Raw genomic sequence first — 11,187 nt, 5'->3', positions numbered from 1 at the left:
GACCTCTCCGACCTCTACCTACATCTGCAGCACAGCTGAGATCCGTGGGTGCGACGAGACACGTGGGACCGGCCATCTTGGAGAAACTGCACTTCGCTTCCAGCACGACTTCTGAGGTATCCTTGACCAAGTGCTTTGGGACTGAGAAGCCCCAGCCCCGAGCAGCTCCTGCACCGAAGACCAGCCCTCCAGCATCCACAAGATCTGCGTGGGGCCCTTCTGCCTGGTTGCTGCTCGACGCGTTGTCTGGTCACTTGCCGGCTTGCTAGTGGCCTCCTAGACTACGATCAACGACATCAACACCGCTGGTCTGGTTGCTCCAGACTGGCCCTTGCTTCCTTCCAAAAGAGAGGCACCCCGGACCCTCCTGGTCTGCACCAGACGTCTTTTCCACTCACCGCGTGGGTTGCCTTTGCCAAGGCCTGTTGACTCCAAATCCGGATCCGACACCGCCGAAAGCGAGAGCCTGCGTGGGACAGCTCGTGCCTCCATCCTGGTTGTCGAAGACACCACCTGGTCCACGTGGCTGCAGAGTCAAGCGTCCACTCTTCACCTGATTGCGACAACAGCCCCTGGTTCCACCACTCCTGGTTCCCCTCCAGTCACTGGCTAGTGACTTTGAACATTGTCCCCTCTGCTTTCAGGTCTTCAGCATCTCTGATCCACCCTTGGATCACACCGGACCTATGCACCCGCGGCCTGTGGGTGAGGTAACAAGAGTAATTCGGTGCTCAAGGGTAGATTGACTCTCCTTGTGTCCAGTTCCACAGTAGTTTTAGTCCTAACTAGTCAGGATTGTCCGTACTCACCTTTTACTTGAACTGTACTATCCATAGACGTTGTTACGCATCTCGCGTGCGAGTTCACACTCTGCACACGCGCTCCGTGGGCCTCCTATTACTTACCTAAAGAACAAGTTACTTACCTTCGGTAACGATATATCTGTAAGAAACATTAGTTAGTGTTAGATTCCTTACCTTAGAATATCCCCAGGCGTCAGTCTGGATCCGGAAACTTTTGCGTAGCAGTACCCCTGCGCGTCGGTAGGCGTCGTCTGCAGGCGTCCCCTGCGGCTCCGCGTCCGTCGTCGGCGTCGTGCGCCGTGATGACGTCGCTGGAGTATATAGACGCCGCCTCCGCGCGCTGACGTCAGTTCTTTGCACACAGCTTTTCCGCGCCAGGAGACGCAGAGCCATGAGAGAACCAACACTGGTGCCATGTAAAAACTAGGGCCCTGAAAGGGATGACCTTAACCCTAGGTATCAGTTCGCAGAACGGGGAGGATGGGTGGGTTCGGTAAGGAATCTAACACTAACTAATGTTTCTTACAGATATATCGTTACCGAAGGTAAGTAACTTGTTCATCTGAAAGAAACACGTTAGTGTTAGATTCCTTACCTTAGAATACATACCCCAGCAATACCAACCCCGGTGGTGGGTCTGCGAACCAATACAAAACTACACCAGAAAGTCCTGGAGGACAGAACGGCCAAAGAAGCCATCCCTCCGGACTTGACTGTCCAGGCAGTAGTGCCTCGCAAAGGTGTGCAGCGAGGCCCACGTAGCCGCTTGGCAAATGTCCTGCAAGGGGACTCCCCGGCCCAGGGCAGTAGTAGCCGCCGTGGCCCGAGTGGAATGGGCCCTCAGCCCAACAGGAGGCTCCTTCCGAGCCAAAGAGTAGCACGCTTTGATGCAGAGGACGACCCATCGAGAGATGGTTCGTTTACAAACCGCCCGTCCCTTCTTCGCACCCACGTAGCCAACAAACAGTTGGTCATCCACCCGGAACTGGCGTGTGCGATCCATGTAAAATGAAAGCGCACGTTTTGGGTCCAGACGATGGAGCCGCTCTTCATCCTTTGAAGGATGCGGAGGCGGGAAGAAGGAAGGGAGGGTGATGGACTGCCCGATGTGAAAGGCCGAAACAACCTTGGGCAGGAAAGAAGGTCTAGTCCTCAGAACCACCTTGTCAGGATGAATGGACAGGAAAGGAGGTTGGACAGAAAGAGCCTGGAGCTCACTCACCCTCCTGGCAGAGGTGATGGCAACCAGGAAAGCCGTCTTCAAAGTCAGGAGACGGAGAGGGCAAGAGTGAAGGGGCTCAAAGGGAGCACACATCAGGAAAGTTAGAACCAAGTTCAAATCCCACTGGGGCATCACAAACGGAACAGGTGGAAACATGTGAGTGATGCCTTTCAAGAATCGAGTTACAATCGGGGATTTGAACAAAGAAGGCTGATCAGGAAGCCTCAAAAAGGCTGAAAGGGCAGAAAGGTAGCCCTTGATAGTGCCCAGAGCAGAGCCCTGCTGGGCAAGAGAAAGAAGAAACAGAAGAACCTCCGAGAGAGGGGCAGAAAGAGGGTCCACAGCCTTTGCTGTGCACCATGCCACAAATCTGTTCCACCGACAGGCGTATACCGACTTAGTGGAGGGACGCCTGGCTGCCAGAATAACATCACAGACTTCAGGAGGCAAGTCAAATGGCCTCAACTGCCGCCGCTCAATCTCCAAGCATGGAGGTGGAGACTGGACAGGTTCGGGTGGAGGACCGTCCCCTGCTGCTGCGACAGAAGGTCCTCCTGAAGGGGCAGGCGGATCGGGGGACCGACTGACATGCTGAGTAGCTCGGGATACCAGTACCTTCGAGCCCAGTCCGGAGCCACAAGGATAACTTGGGCCCGGTCGCGCCTGATCTTCTTCAGCACTCTGGGCAGAAGTGGTATAGGCGGAAAGGCGTATAACAGACCGCAACTCCACTCGCGCCGAAAGGCGTCGCCGTGCGAGTGCCGTCTTGGAAACTCCAACGCGCAGAACTGATGACATTGCGCGTTCTCTTCTGTGGCGAATAGATCTAACCAAGGCTCTCCCCATTGCAGAAAGATGCCTTGCGCCACGTCCGAGTTCAGACGCCATTCGTGATCCATCGAGCACCGACGGCTGAGTTCGTCCGCCCTGGCGTTCAGAGAACCTGCCAGGTGTTGAACCGTCAGAGTCACGCCCTGACGTTCCAGCCATTGCCAGAGGCGCAGAGCCTCCTGGCAAAGGGTCCACGACCCCACTCCGCCCTGTTTGTTGCAGTACCACATGGCGGTGGTGTTGTCGGTGAACACCTGCACTACACTCCCGTTGACAAAGGGGAGGAATGCCTTCAGTGCCAGACGAATCGCCCGCAGCTCCAACAGATTGATATGGAGCCGGGACTCCGCCGGAGACCAGATGCCTCTGATCTCTGCCTCTCCCAAGTGGCCACCCCAGCCCTGGAGGGACGCGTCCGTCACGACAACGTGCTCCGGTTGGGGAAGGGAGAGGGACTTGCCCCTGACCCAATCGCGGTCCGTAAGCCACCACTGCAGTTGTCTCGCAGTGCCCTCCGAGATCAAGATGTGGTCAGACAAGTTGCCCTGATGCTGGGCCCACTGAAACTTCAGGTCCCACTGCAGAGCCCGCATCCGCCACCTGGCGTGATGCACCAGAAGGATGCAGGAAGCCATCAGTCCCAGCAGCCGCAGCGTCAACCTGACCGAGACTCGGGATAGCGGCTGAAAGATGGGAATCAAAGCCTGAATATCCCGAACCCGCCGTTCCGGAGGATAAACCCGAAACTGCGCCGAGTCCAGAACCGCTCCGATGAAAAGGAGCTTTTGAGAGGGACACAGGTGTGATTTCGGCACGTTGATGGAGAACCCCAGGTCGTGCAAGAGGTCTGCCGTCATCTGAAGGTGGTGGGCGACTGTTTGGGGCGAGCCCGCCTTCAACAACCAATCGTCTAGGTAGGGGAAGACTGAAACCCCCAACCTGCGCAGATGGGCTGCGACCACCGCCATCACCTTTGTGAACACCCGTGGGGCGCTGGTAAGGCCGAAGGGGAGCACGATAAACTGAAAGTGCTCCAGGCCTACCGTGAACCGCAGGTAACGCCGGTGGGCCGGCAGGACGGGGATGTGAAAATAGGCGTCCTGCAAGTCCAATGCTACCATCCAGTCTTGTGGGTCTAGAGCAGCCAAGACCTGAGCTAACGTCAACATCTTGAACTTCTCCTTCCTGAGGAAGCCGTTGACGTTCCTTAGATCCAAGATAGGACGTAGGCCCCCCTTGTCCTTCTTGGGCACCAGAAAGTAGTGGGAATAGCAACCACGCCCTACTTCTGGCCCAGGAACGCGCTCGATGGCCCCCTTGGCCAAGAGGGCCGTAACTTCCTCCTGCAGAAGCGTCAAGTGGTCCCCCGACACACGGTGGTTCTGCGGTGGCATGGCTGGAGGAGAGGTCTCGAAGGGGAGGGAGTAGCCCCTTCGGACGATTTGCAGCACCCACCTGTCCGAAGTGACCGTGCGCCAGTGAGCGTGGTGATGGCGAACCCTGCCACCCACTGGCGTCACATGGGGCCGAAAGCACGGACTAGGAGGATTTTGGGGTAGATGCTGCGGGGGAAGGTGTGGTCTGACCCCGCCGTTGTCCCCGACCGCCACCACGGCGGTTTCCACGGCCGCCACCGCGTTGGAAGGATTGTTGCGGCGCGAGGCTGGCAGCACGTGTGGGGGCGCCCCTTCCTTGGCCACGAAAGGGACGAAACGAACCCGTTTGCTGACGCTGGGTCGAGAGACCCAAGGACTTGGCCGTGACCCTGGAGTCCTTGAAGCGTTCCAGCGCGTGGTCCGCTTTGTCACCGAACAGGTGACAGCCATCAAACGGCATGTCCATCAATGTATTCTGGACATCAGCCGAAAAATTGGCGGATCTCAGCCAGGCGTGGCGACGAATCGCCACCGTCGTCGACATAGCTCTGCCCAGCGAGTCGGTCGTATCAAGACCACACCGTATTGAATACTTCGCTGCATCCCGGCCCTCAGCCACAGCTTGACCGAGTTTTGCCCGCACCTCCATGGGGCATTCCGGCAGCAGTTCCGCGACCGTATCCCACACAGAGTGGGTGTAGCGGCCCAAGAGGCAAGCGGTGTTGCAAGACCGCAGGCCCAAACTAATGGACGAGAAGACCTTTTTGCCAAACTGGTAATACCTCTTGGATTCCCGGTCGGGCGGGGCCGACGGGAATGCGGACTGGGAGGTCGAGGCCTGGATCACCAGACTCTCAGGAGTGGGGTGGGTAGAAAGGTACTTGGGGTCGTCCGGACAAGGACGGTGGCGCCTGGCCACGTTCCGATCAACAGGCGCACCTGAAGCGGGCCTGGACCACGTGCCCAACAGAACGTCTGACAAGGCTTCATTAAACGGCAGCAGTGGCTCCTGTGGGCATGACTGCGGTTTGAAGACCTCGGTGAGGATGTTAGGCCTCACGGCCGCGACGGGGAGCTCAAGGTTTAAGGCCTTGGCAGCCCTCATCAGCACCACAGAATAGGCAGCTCCCTCCACCGATGCCACGGAAGGAGGAGAGATCAAACCAGGGTTAGGAGAGTCGTCCAAACCACTGGCATCCCCCAAGTCACCTGTCCAGTCCGGGTCATACTGGCACTCGCGTGACAGAGGGTCCTCGGACCCCTCCCAACCTTCACCGTACTCCTCATCCTCTCCGTATTCGGAGTCAATGATGAAGACCGGCTCCTCGGGGTTCATGGGCCCCATCGGCGCCGGGACCGGCGTCGAGCGACGCCCGTCCGGCGTCGGAGAAGGTAAGGGGACGGCGCCGCCCGGAGCCGGCGCCGGAACCCCACCGCCGGCCGGAGCCGGCACTGGAGAACCGGCGCCGCGCGGGGGCGGCGTCGGGGGTAACCCCGATGGCAACGGCGCCGGGCAAGGCCGGAAGGCCAGCCGGCGCCGATCCCGAAGGCCCTTGCGGCGCCGGGGTCGGAGCCGTCGGCGGCGCCGGGGCCGGAGCACCCGACGGCGCCGAGGCAGGGACACCCGAACCGCCAAGGCCCCCAGATGGTAGCACTGGGCCCGAAGGCACCGTAGGCCCCGTCGGAGAAGCGAGCGCCCTCATGGCCATGAGGAACGCCTCGATCTCCTCAGGCGTCGCGCCATGCCCAGGGACCGGAGGGTATGAGGCAGGCCGCGCCGGCGACTCTCGCGGAGCCGCGGGGTTGGGGTCACCCGAGCCCCCGGCCGCATCGCGCGAGCGTCGGGGGGAGTCGGGGGTACGATGACGACGCCCCGACTTCTTGTGCTTCCTACCTGACGAGCCTGACGAGTGGTGTCGACTTCCGGAACGCTCGGCGCGGCTCCGCGACCGCTCCCTCGAATGCACTCTCGACCTCCGGCCGGACCGGGACCGCTCCCGGTCCCGACGTGGGGCCGACACCCGGAGCTCCAGTAGCTTGCGGGACCGCTCCCGCCTAGCCTTGTTGGTGAGGGCCCGGCAGTCGACACAGGAGTCCACGTCGTGGTCGGGGCCCAGACACCGGAGACAGAGTCGGTGATGGTCCGTGACCGACATCGTGCGCTCACAGTCATCGCAATTCTTAAACCCAGGCATCCTATCAGGCACAATAAGAGAAAAAACAATCGAAAAACTTGGTCAAAGACCGGAGTACTGCTCTTCAGATCTGCGTCCACTGGCGCGGAAAAAAGAAGAACTGACGTCAGCGCGCGGAGGCGGCGTCTATATACTCCAGCGACGTCATCACGGCGCACGACGCCGATGACGGATGCGGAGCCGCAGGGGACGCCTGCAGACGACGCCTACCGACGCGCAGGGGTACTGCTACGCAAAAGTTTCCGGATCCAGACTGACGCCTGGGGATATTCTAAGGTAAGGAATCTAACACTAACGTGTTTCTTTCAGATGTTAGGGTAGTGTAGTCCCAGCGATCCTACAGCCTCTGGACAGCTCCATTCCTTCTATCGACTTTCACATTTCACTTACTTAGTATATGGTTTGTTGTGCCCCTAGGGCAAAATTGTAATTGTGCAACTTAAACGTATTTTTCTTAAGAGGCTTCTCATGTGCTTAGCCCTCTGATCTCATAAAGAGTTCAGAGGTGTTTGTTAGTTAATAAATATCTTGTTTATTTTCATAACTACCTGTGTGGTGTCCTTTGATTTGGTATTCAAGGGGTTATATGTGGTAAAACAGCTGGCTTCACATGCCAAAAGAGTTTAGCCTAAGACTGCTTTGTCCATGCTACCATTAGGATAGCTGGTCTAGAAGGTTGACTTACAACCAATCACCATAAGGGTTGTTTGGACTGATACAAGGTGATCACTAGAACTAGTGAGCATCATATATCAGGCCAACTCCTCACAGTCGCAATCTGTTGACGAGAGGCAGGTTCCGAATCTGAGAGATTTATACGGCGCTCCGGAGCCCTGAGTGGAGTGTATTATGTCCTCCTTCAGAACTCAGAAGGACAAGACTATTAAGGTCTTGTTCGTCAAAGCACATGTGGACCAAATGGCCTCTAATGGGAAACCGGGGTCCCCGGACCCGTAATCCAGGAAGGCGGACAGAACGGAACCCATCACAAAGGAGTTTCTTGAGTCCATGTTCCCCGCCCTGAGGGAGGACATCCATACCCTAAAACAAGAGTTCACGCCTGAGATCCGGGAGGTCAAACGTGATATCGACGGCATTGGCAAGAGAGTGGCGGACCTGGGAGGGACACAGAAGTGACAGCTCTGCAACAAGAGCTTCTCAGGATCCACGACCAGCAAGTGGACCTCCAAGCACACGTCGAACACTTGCAGAATAGGTCCCTGCGCCATAATATACGCATCAGGGGGGTGAGAGTGAACGAGAGCTCGAAAAACCTTTTCACCTACTCCTAGGAACCCTTCAATCACATACTGGGCAGGCCGCTGGAGACAGAGTTGAGGCTGGATCAAGCTCACAGAGTGGGACCCCCGAGGGCCCCATCGGCGCCACCACCCGATATACTTGTTTGTGTGGAGGACTTTTGCACCAAAGAGGCCATCCTGCAAAAGGCTCTACAAATACACCCTATACAGTTTCGGTCTGACACTCCGGTACTCTACCAGGATTTATCAGCCCTCACTCTCCAAAGGAGAAGAACCTTCAAACCAATTACTTCGCACTTGCAGCAACGCAACATCACCTACAGCTGGGGTCACCCGTTCAGCCTAGTGTTCCGCACCGCATGGATCATAAACTATACCAACTGCACTCCTTGCAGCTTGGTGTGGAACTGTCGGAGTCGGAGAGTGGAGATGCCGATTCCAAGGAGGGAGCTGAGGACTCCGGGGCACGGTGGCGCATGCAAGGCCGCAGGCGCCGGCTCAGGAAACCCCGAGCCGCAGAGGTAATGGAGGGCAGGAAGGTGGCACTGGAAGCTGTCTCGGCGGACCCATCAGTCAGCCCCACTGGCTGACTTTAGACATGAACCTCACTGTCTGCCTGATTTTCTATGACCCAGGCAGTTGGCAGGAGGGAGATATCGTCTCTTTTAGTGTTTCACCCCGATTATCTTATACTGATCAACCATGGTTGATGGACTATCTATCTTTGCTCTTTTTTTCTTATTTAGACTGTTTGGTAGTTGGGGAATTGTGGGGGGGTGGGGGAGGTTCGAGGGAGGGGGTCCAGTGCTCCATGTCCTGCTTTGCTCTAGTGCCCGCTTAGTTCCACCAGCCCGCATGACCCTTCCCTGTTTGGCGATTATGACCGCTGAAGCTGCCCCACTAGTCTCCCTATTTATTAAACATGACTCTGCCAGTAATCTGTCATGCCCGATACCACCCTTAAGATTTTAACCCTCAATGTGAGGGGTCTAAATAACCCAGTGAAGCGCAGAGCAGTGTTGTCATACCTAGAACACACCCAGGCTAATATATGTTTACTTCAGGAGACCCACCTGCTGGGGTGCGATTGTTATAGACTGCGGGCGCGCAGGTTTCCCACACAGTTCTTCTCCTCGTGCTCTACTAAGACGGCTGGGGTCACGATTCTAGTGACGCAGCGCTTTAAAGGGGACGTTCTACACAAAAGCGCTGAGATTCCGGGGAGACTTTTGGCATACCGTTTTGCTTTAAGCGGCCTAACGTTTAATGTTGGGTCCCTGTATGCCCTAAATGAAGGTCAGGAGAGGTTCCTACCTTCTGCACTGAATGAGATCACTGCCACGCCAGACCGTAACATCATTTTGGGGGGCGACTTAAATCTGGTGTTTGACAACCTACTGGACAGATCCAGCCAGTGCACCCAGCAGGTGGGGGCGCTCTCTGCGGAAGGGCTGGGAAGACTGCATGACCTGGGGTTCTGTGACCTTTGGCGTAGTTTCCACCCCCTAGATAGGGAATACTCTTACTATTCTAACGCACATAAGACCTACGCAAGACTTGATCACCTACTAGTCTCAGCCCGATACGTTCATACACAACCTCAGTTGAAATAGGGGTGGCCTCATTATCGGATCACGCTCCAGTGGTCGCCACACTTTCCCTCCCACCCACATCACGACCTTCCAGGGTTTGGAGCTTTAGGGACACTCTCTTAAACAGAACCGAGGTTGTAAAGCACATACACAACGCCATCACTGACTACCTCTCCCATAATGCGAACACAGATACATCTCTTGCGACGCAATGGCCAGCACTGAAGGCTGTGATTAGGGGGAACTCATTGCTCTTGACTGCAGATAACAGGGAACGGCAGCGTAAGCGTGAGGAGCTCACACGACAGGTCCGTGAACTAGAGCAGATGTACCAAAGGACGGGCGCCCCAAGGTGTGGCGACAGCTCAAGGCTGCACGCCAACAATTAGTGGCGCTTGATCAAGATAGGGCAGAGTATGCGGCCCTTCGGCTGCAGCACGCCTATTATACGGGGGGATAGATGTGGACGACTGCTGGCGTTTGAGAGGCCCGTCAACAACAGGGGGTTAAAGAAATTTCCCAGTTGGACGGAACTTTGGTCTCTGAGGATGCAGCTATAGCAGAAACGTTCCGCCACTTTTAAGCTGGCCTCTACAGCGGGGGTCCGGTAGCTAGCTCCAAGGAGGTCGCTTTTTTAGATTCGGTCTCCCTACCATCTCTGTCACCGGTGCAGGCTGAACACTTGGACAGGACAATTCAAAAGGAGGAAGTCATTGCAGCTATATCACGCCTTAAATTGGCGAAAGCCCCTGGCCCAGACAGTTTCCATGCTGTTTTTTACAAAAAGTTCTGCGTTGTGCTTGCCCCAATCCTTACTCGCCTGTTTAACTCCTTCGCCGAGCAGGGAGCAATACCGAGTGACCTGTTAGGAGCGTCCATAGTGGTGATCCCCAAGCCAGGGAAAGACAGAACTAAGTGCGGATCATATCACCCGATCTCCCTCCTTAATGCTGACCTTAAACTGTACACCGGAATTCTTGCTGCTAGTCTAGGCCCCCACATGCCCGATCTTATTGACCCTCACCAGGCAGGTTTTATCCCCGAACGGCAGACATAAGAGAACACTAAAAGGATCCTCCATCTCATAGAGAAAGCCCGGAGAGTACACAAGTGCCCAGAGAGTACATGATGCTAGCCATAGATGCCGAGAAGGCATTCAACCGTGTTCACTGGCCCTACTTGGAGCGGGCGGGGATATGAGAAAAGTTCAGCACCTTTATATTTAACTGTTGCAAATTTCCTACGGCCGCAGTTCGGGTAAACGGGTACACCTCCTCTTCCTTTCCCATAGAGAGGGGTACGAGGCAAGGGTGCCCACTGTCGCCCCTTCTATTTGCCCTGTACATGGAGCCTTTGGCTCCGAGAATTCGGCAGAACCAGGCAGTGGAGGGGATCAAGTTTGGTGGCTATGTTCACAAGATTAGCCTGTACGCCGACGATGTTCTGATTTCCCGGACTAACCCGACGGAGGCCTTGCCGGAGTGCTTGGCGGACCTTGATGCCTTTGCTTGGGTGGCCGGCTTTAAAGTCAATACAGACAAGTACATTGCTTTGGATTTCTCGCTGTCGCGCTCTACCAAGGAATACCTACAGAACTTGTTTCCCGTACACTGGGCAGCGGACTCCATCCCACACTTGGGGATCCAGCTAGCCCCCTCCCTTCCTACTATGGCCTCCACTAATTATGCAGCCCTCCAGGGGACCATCCGACGTGAGATGGGCCATTGGAAGAATTATCCTCTCTCATGGTTGGGCTAGATCGCGGCGGTCAAAATTACTATTTTTCCCCAGATTCTGTACCTCTTCCGCACCCTTCCTCTCCAGCCCCCAGCGGGGTGGATACGACAGACACAGTCAGCTTGGCCCAGTTCACTTGGAAAGACAGGAAACCAAGAATGCGGAGAAC

The sequence above is a fragment of the Lissotriton vulgaris genome, chromosome 8 (genome assembly GCF_964263255.1).
Source record: "Lissotriton vulgaris chromosome 8, aLisVul1.2, whole genome shotgun sequence".
Lineage (NCBI taxonomy): Eukaryota > Metazoa > Chordata > Amphibia > Caudata > Salamandridae > Lissotriton > Lissotriton vulgaris.
The sequence above is the reverse complement of the archived record's forward strand: the minus strand, read 5'-3'. Positions refer to the sequence as shown.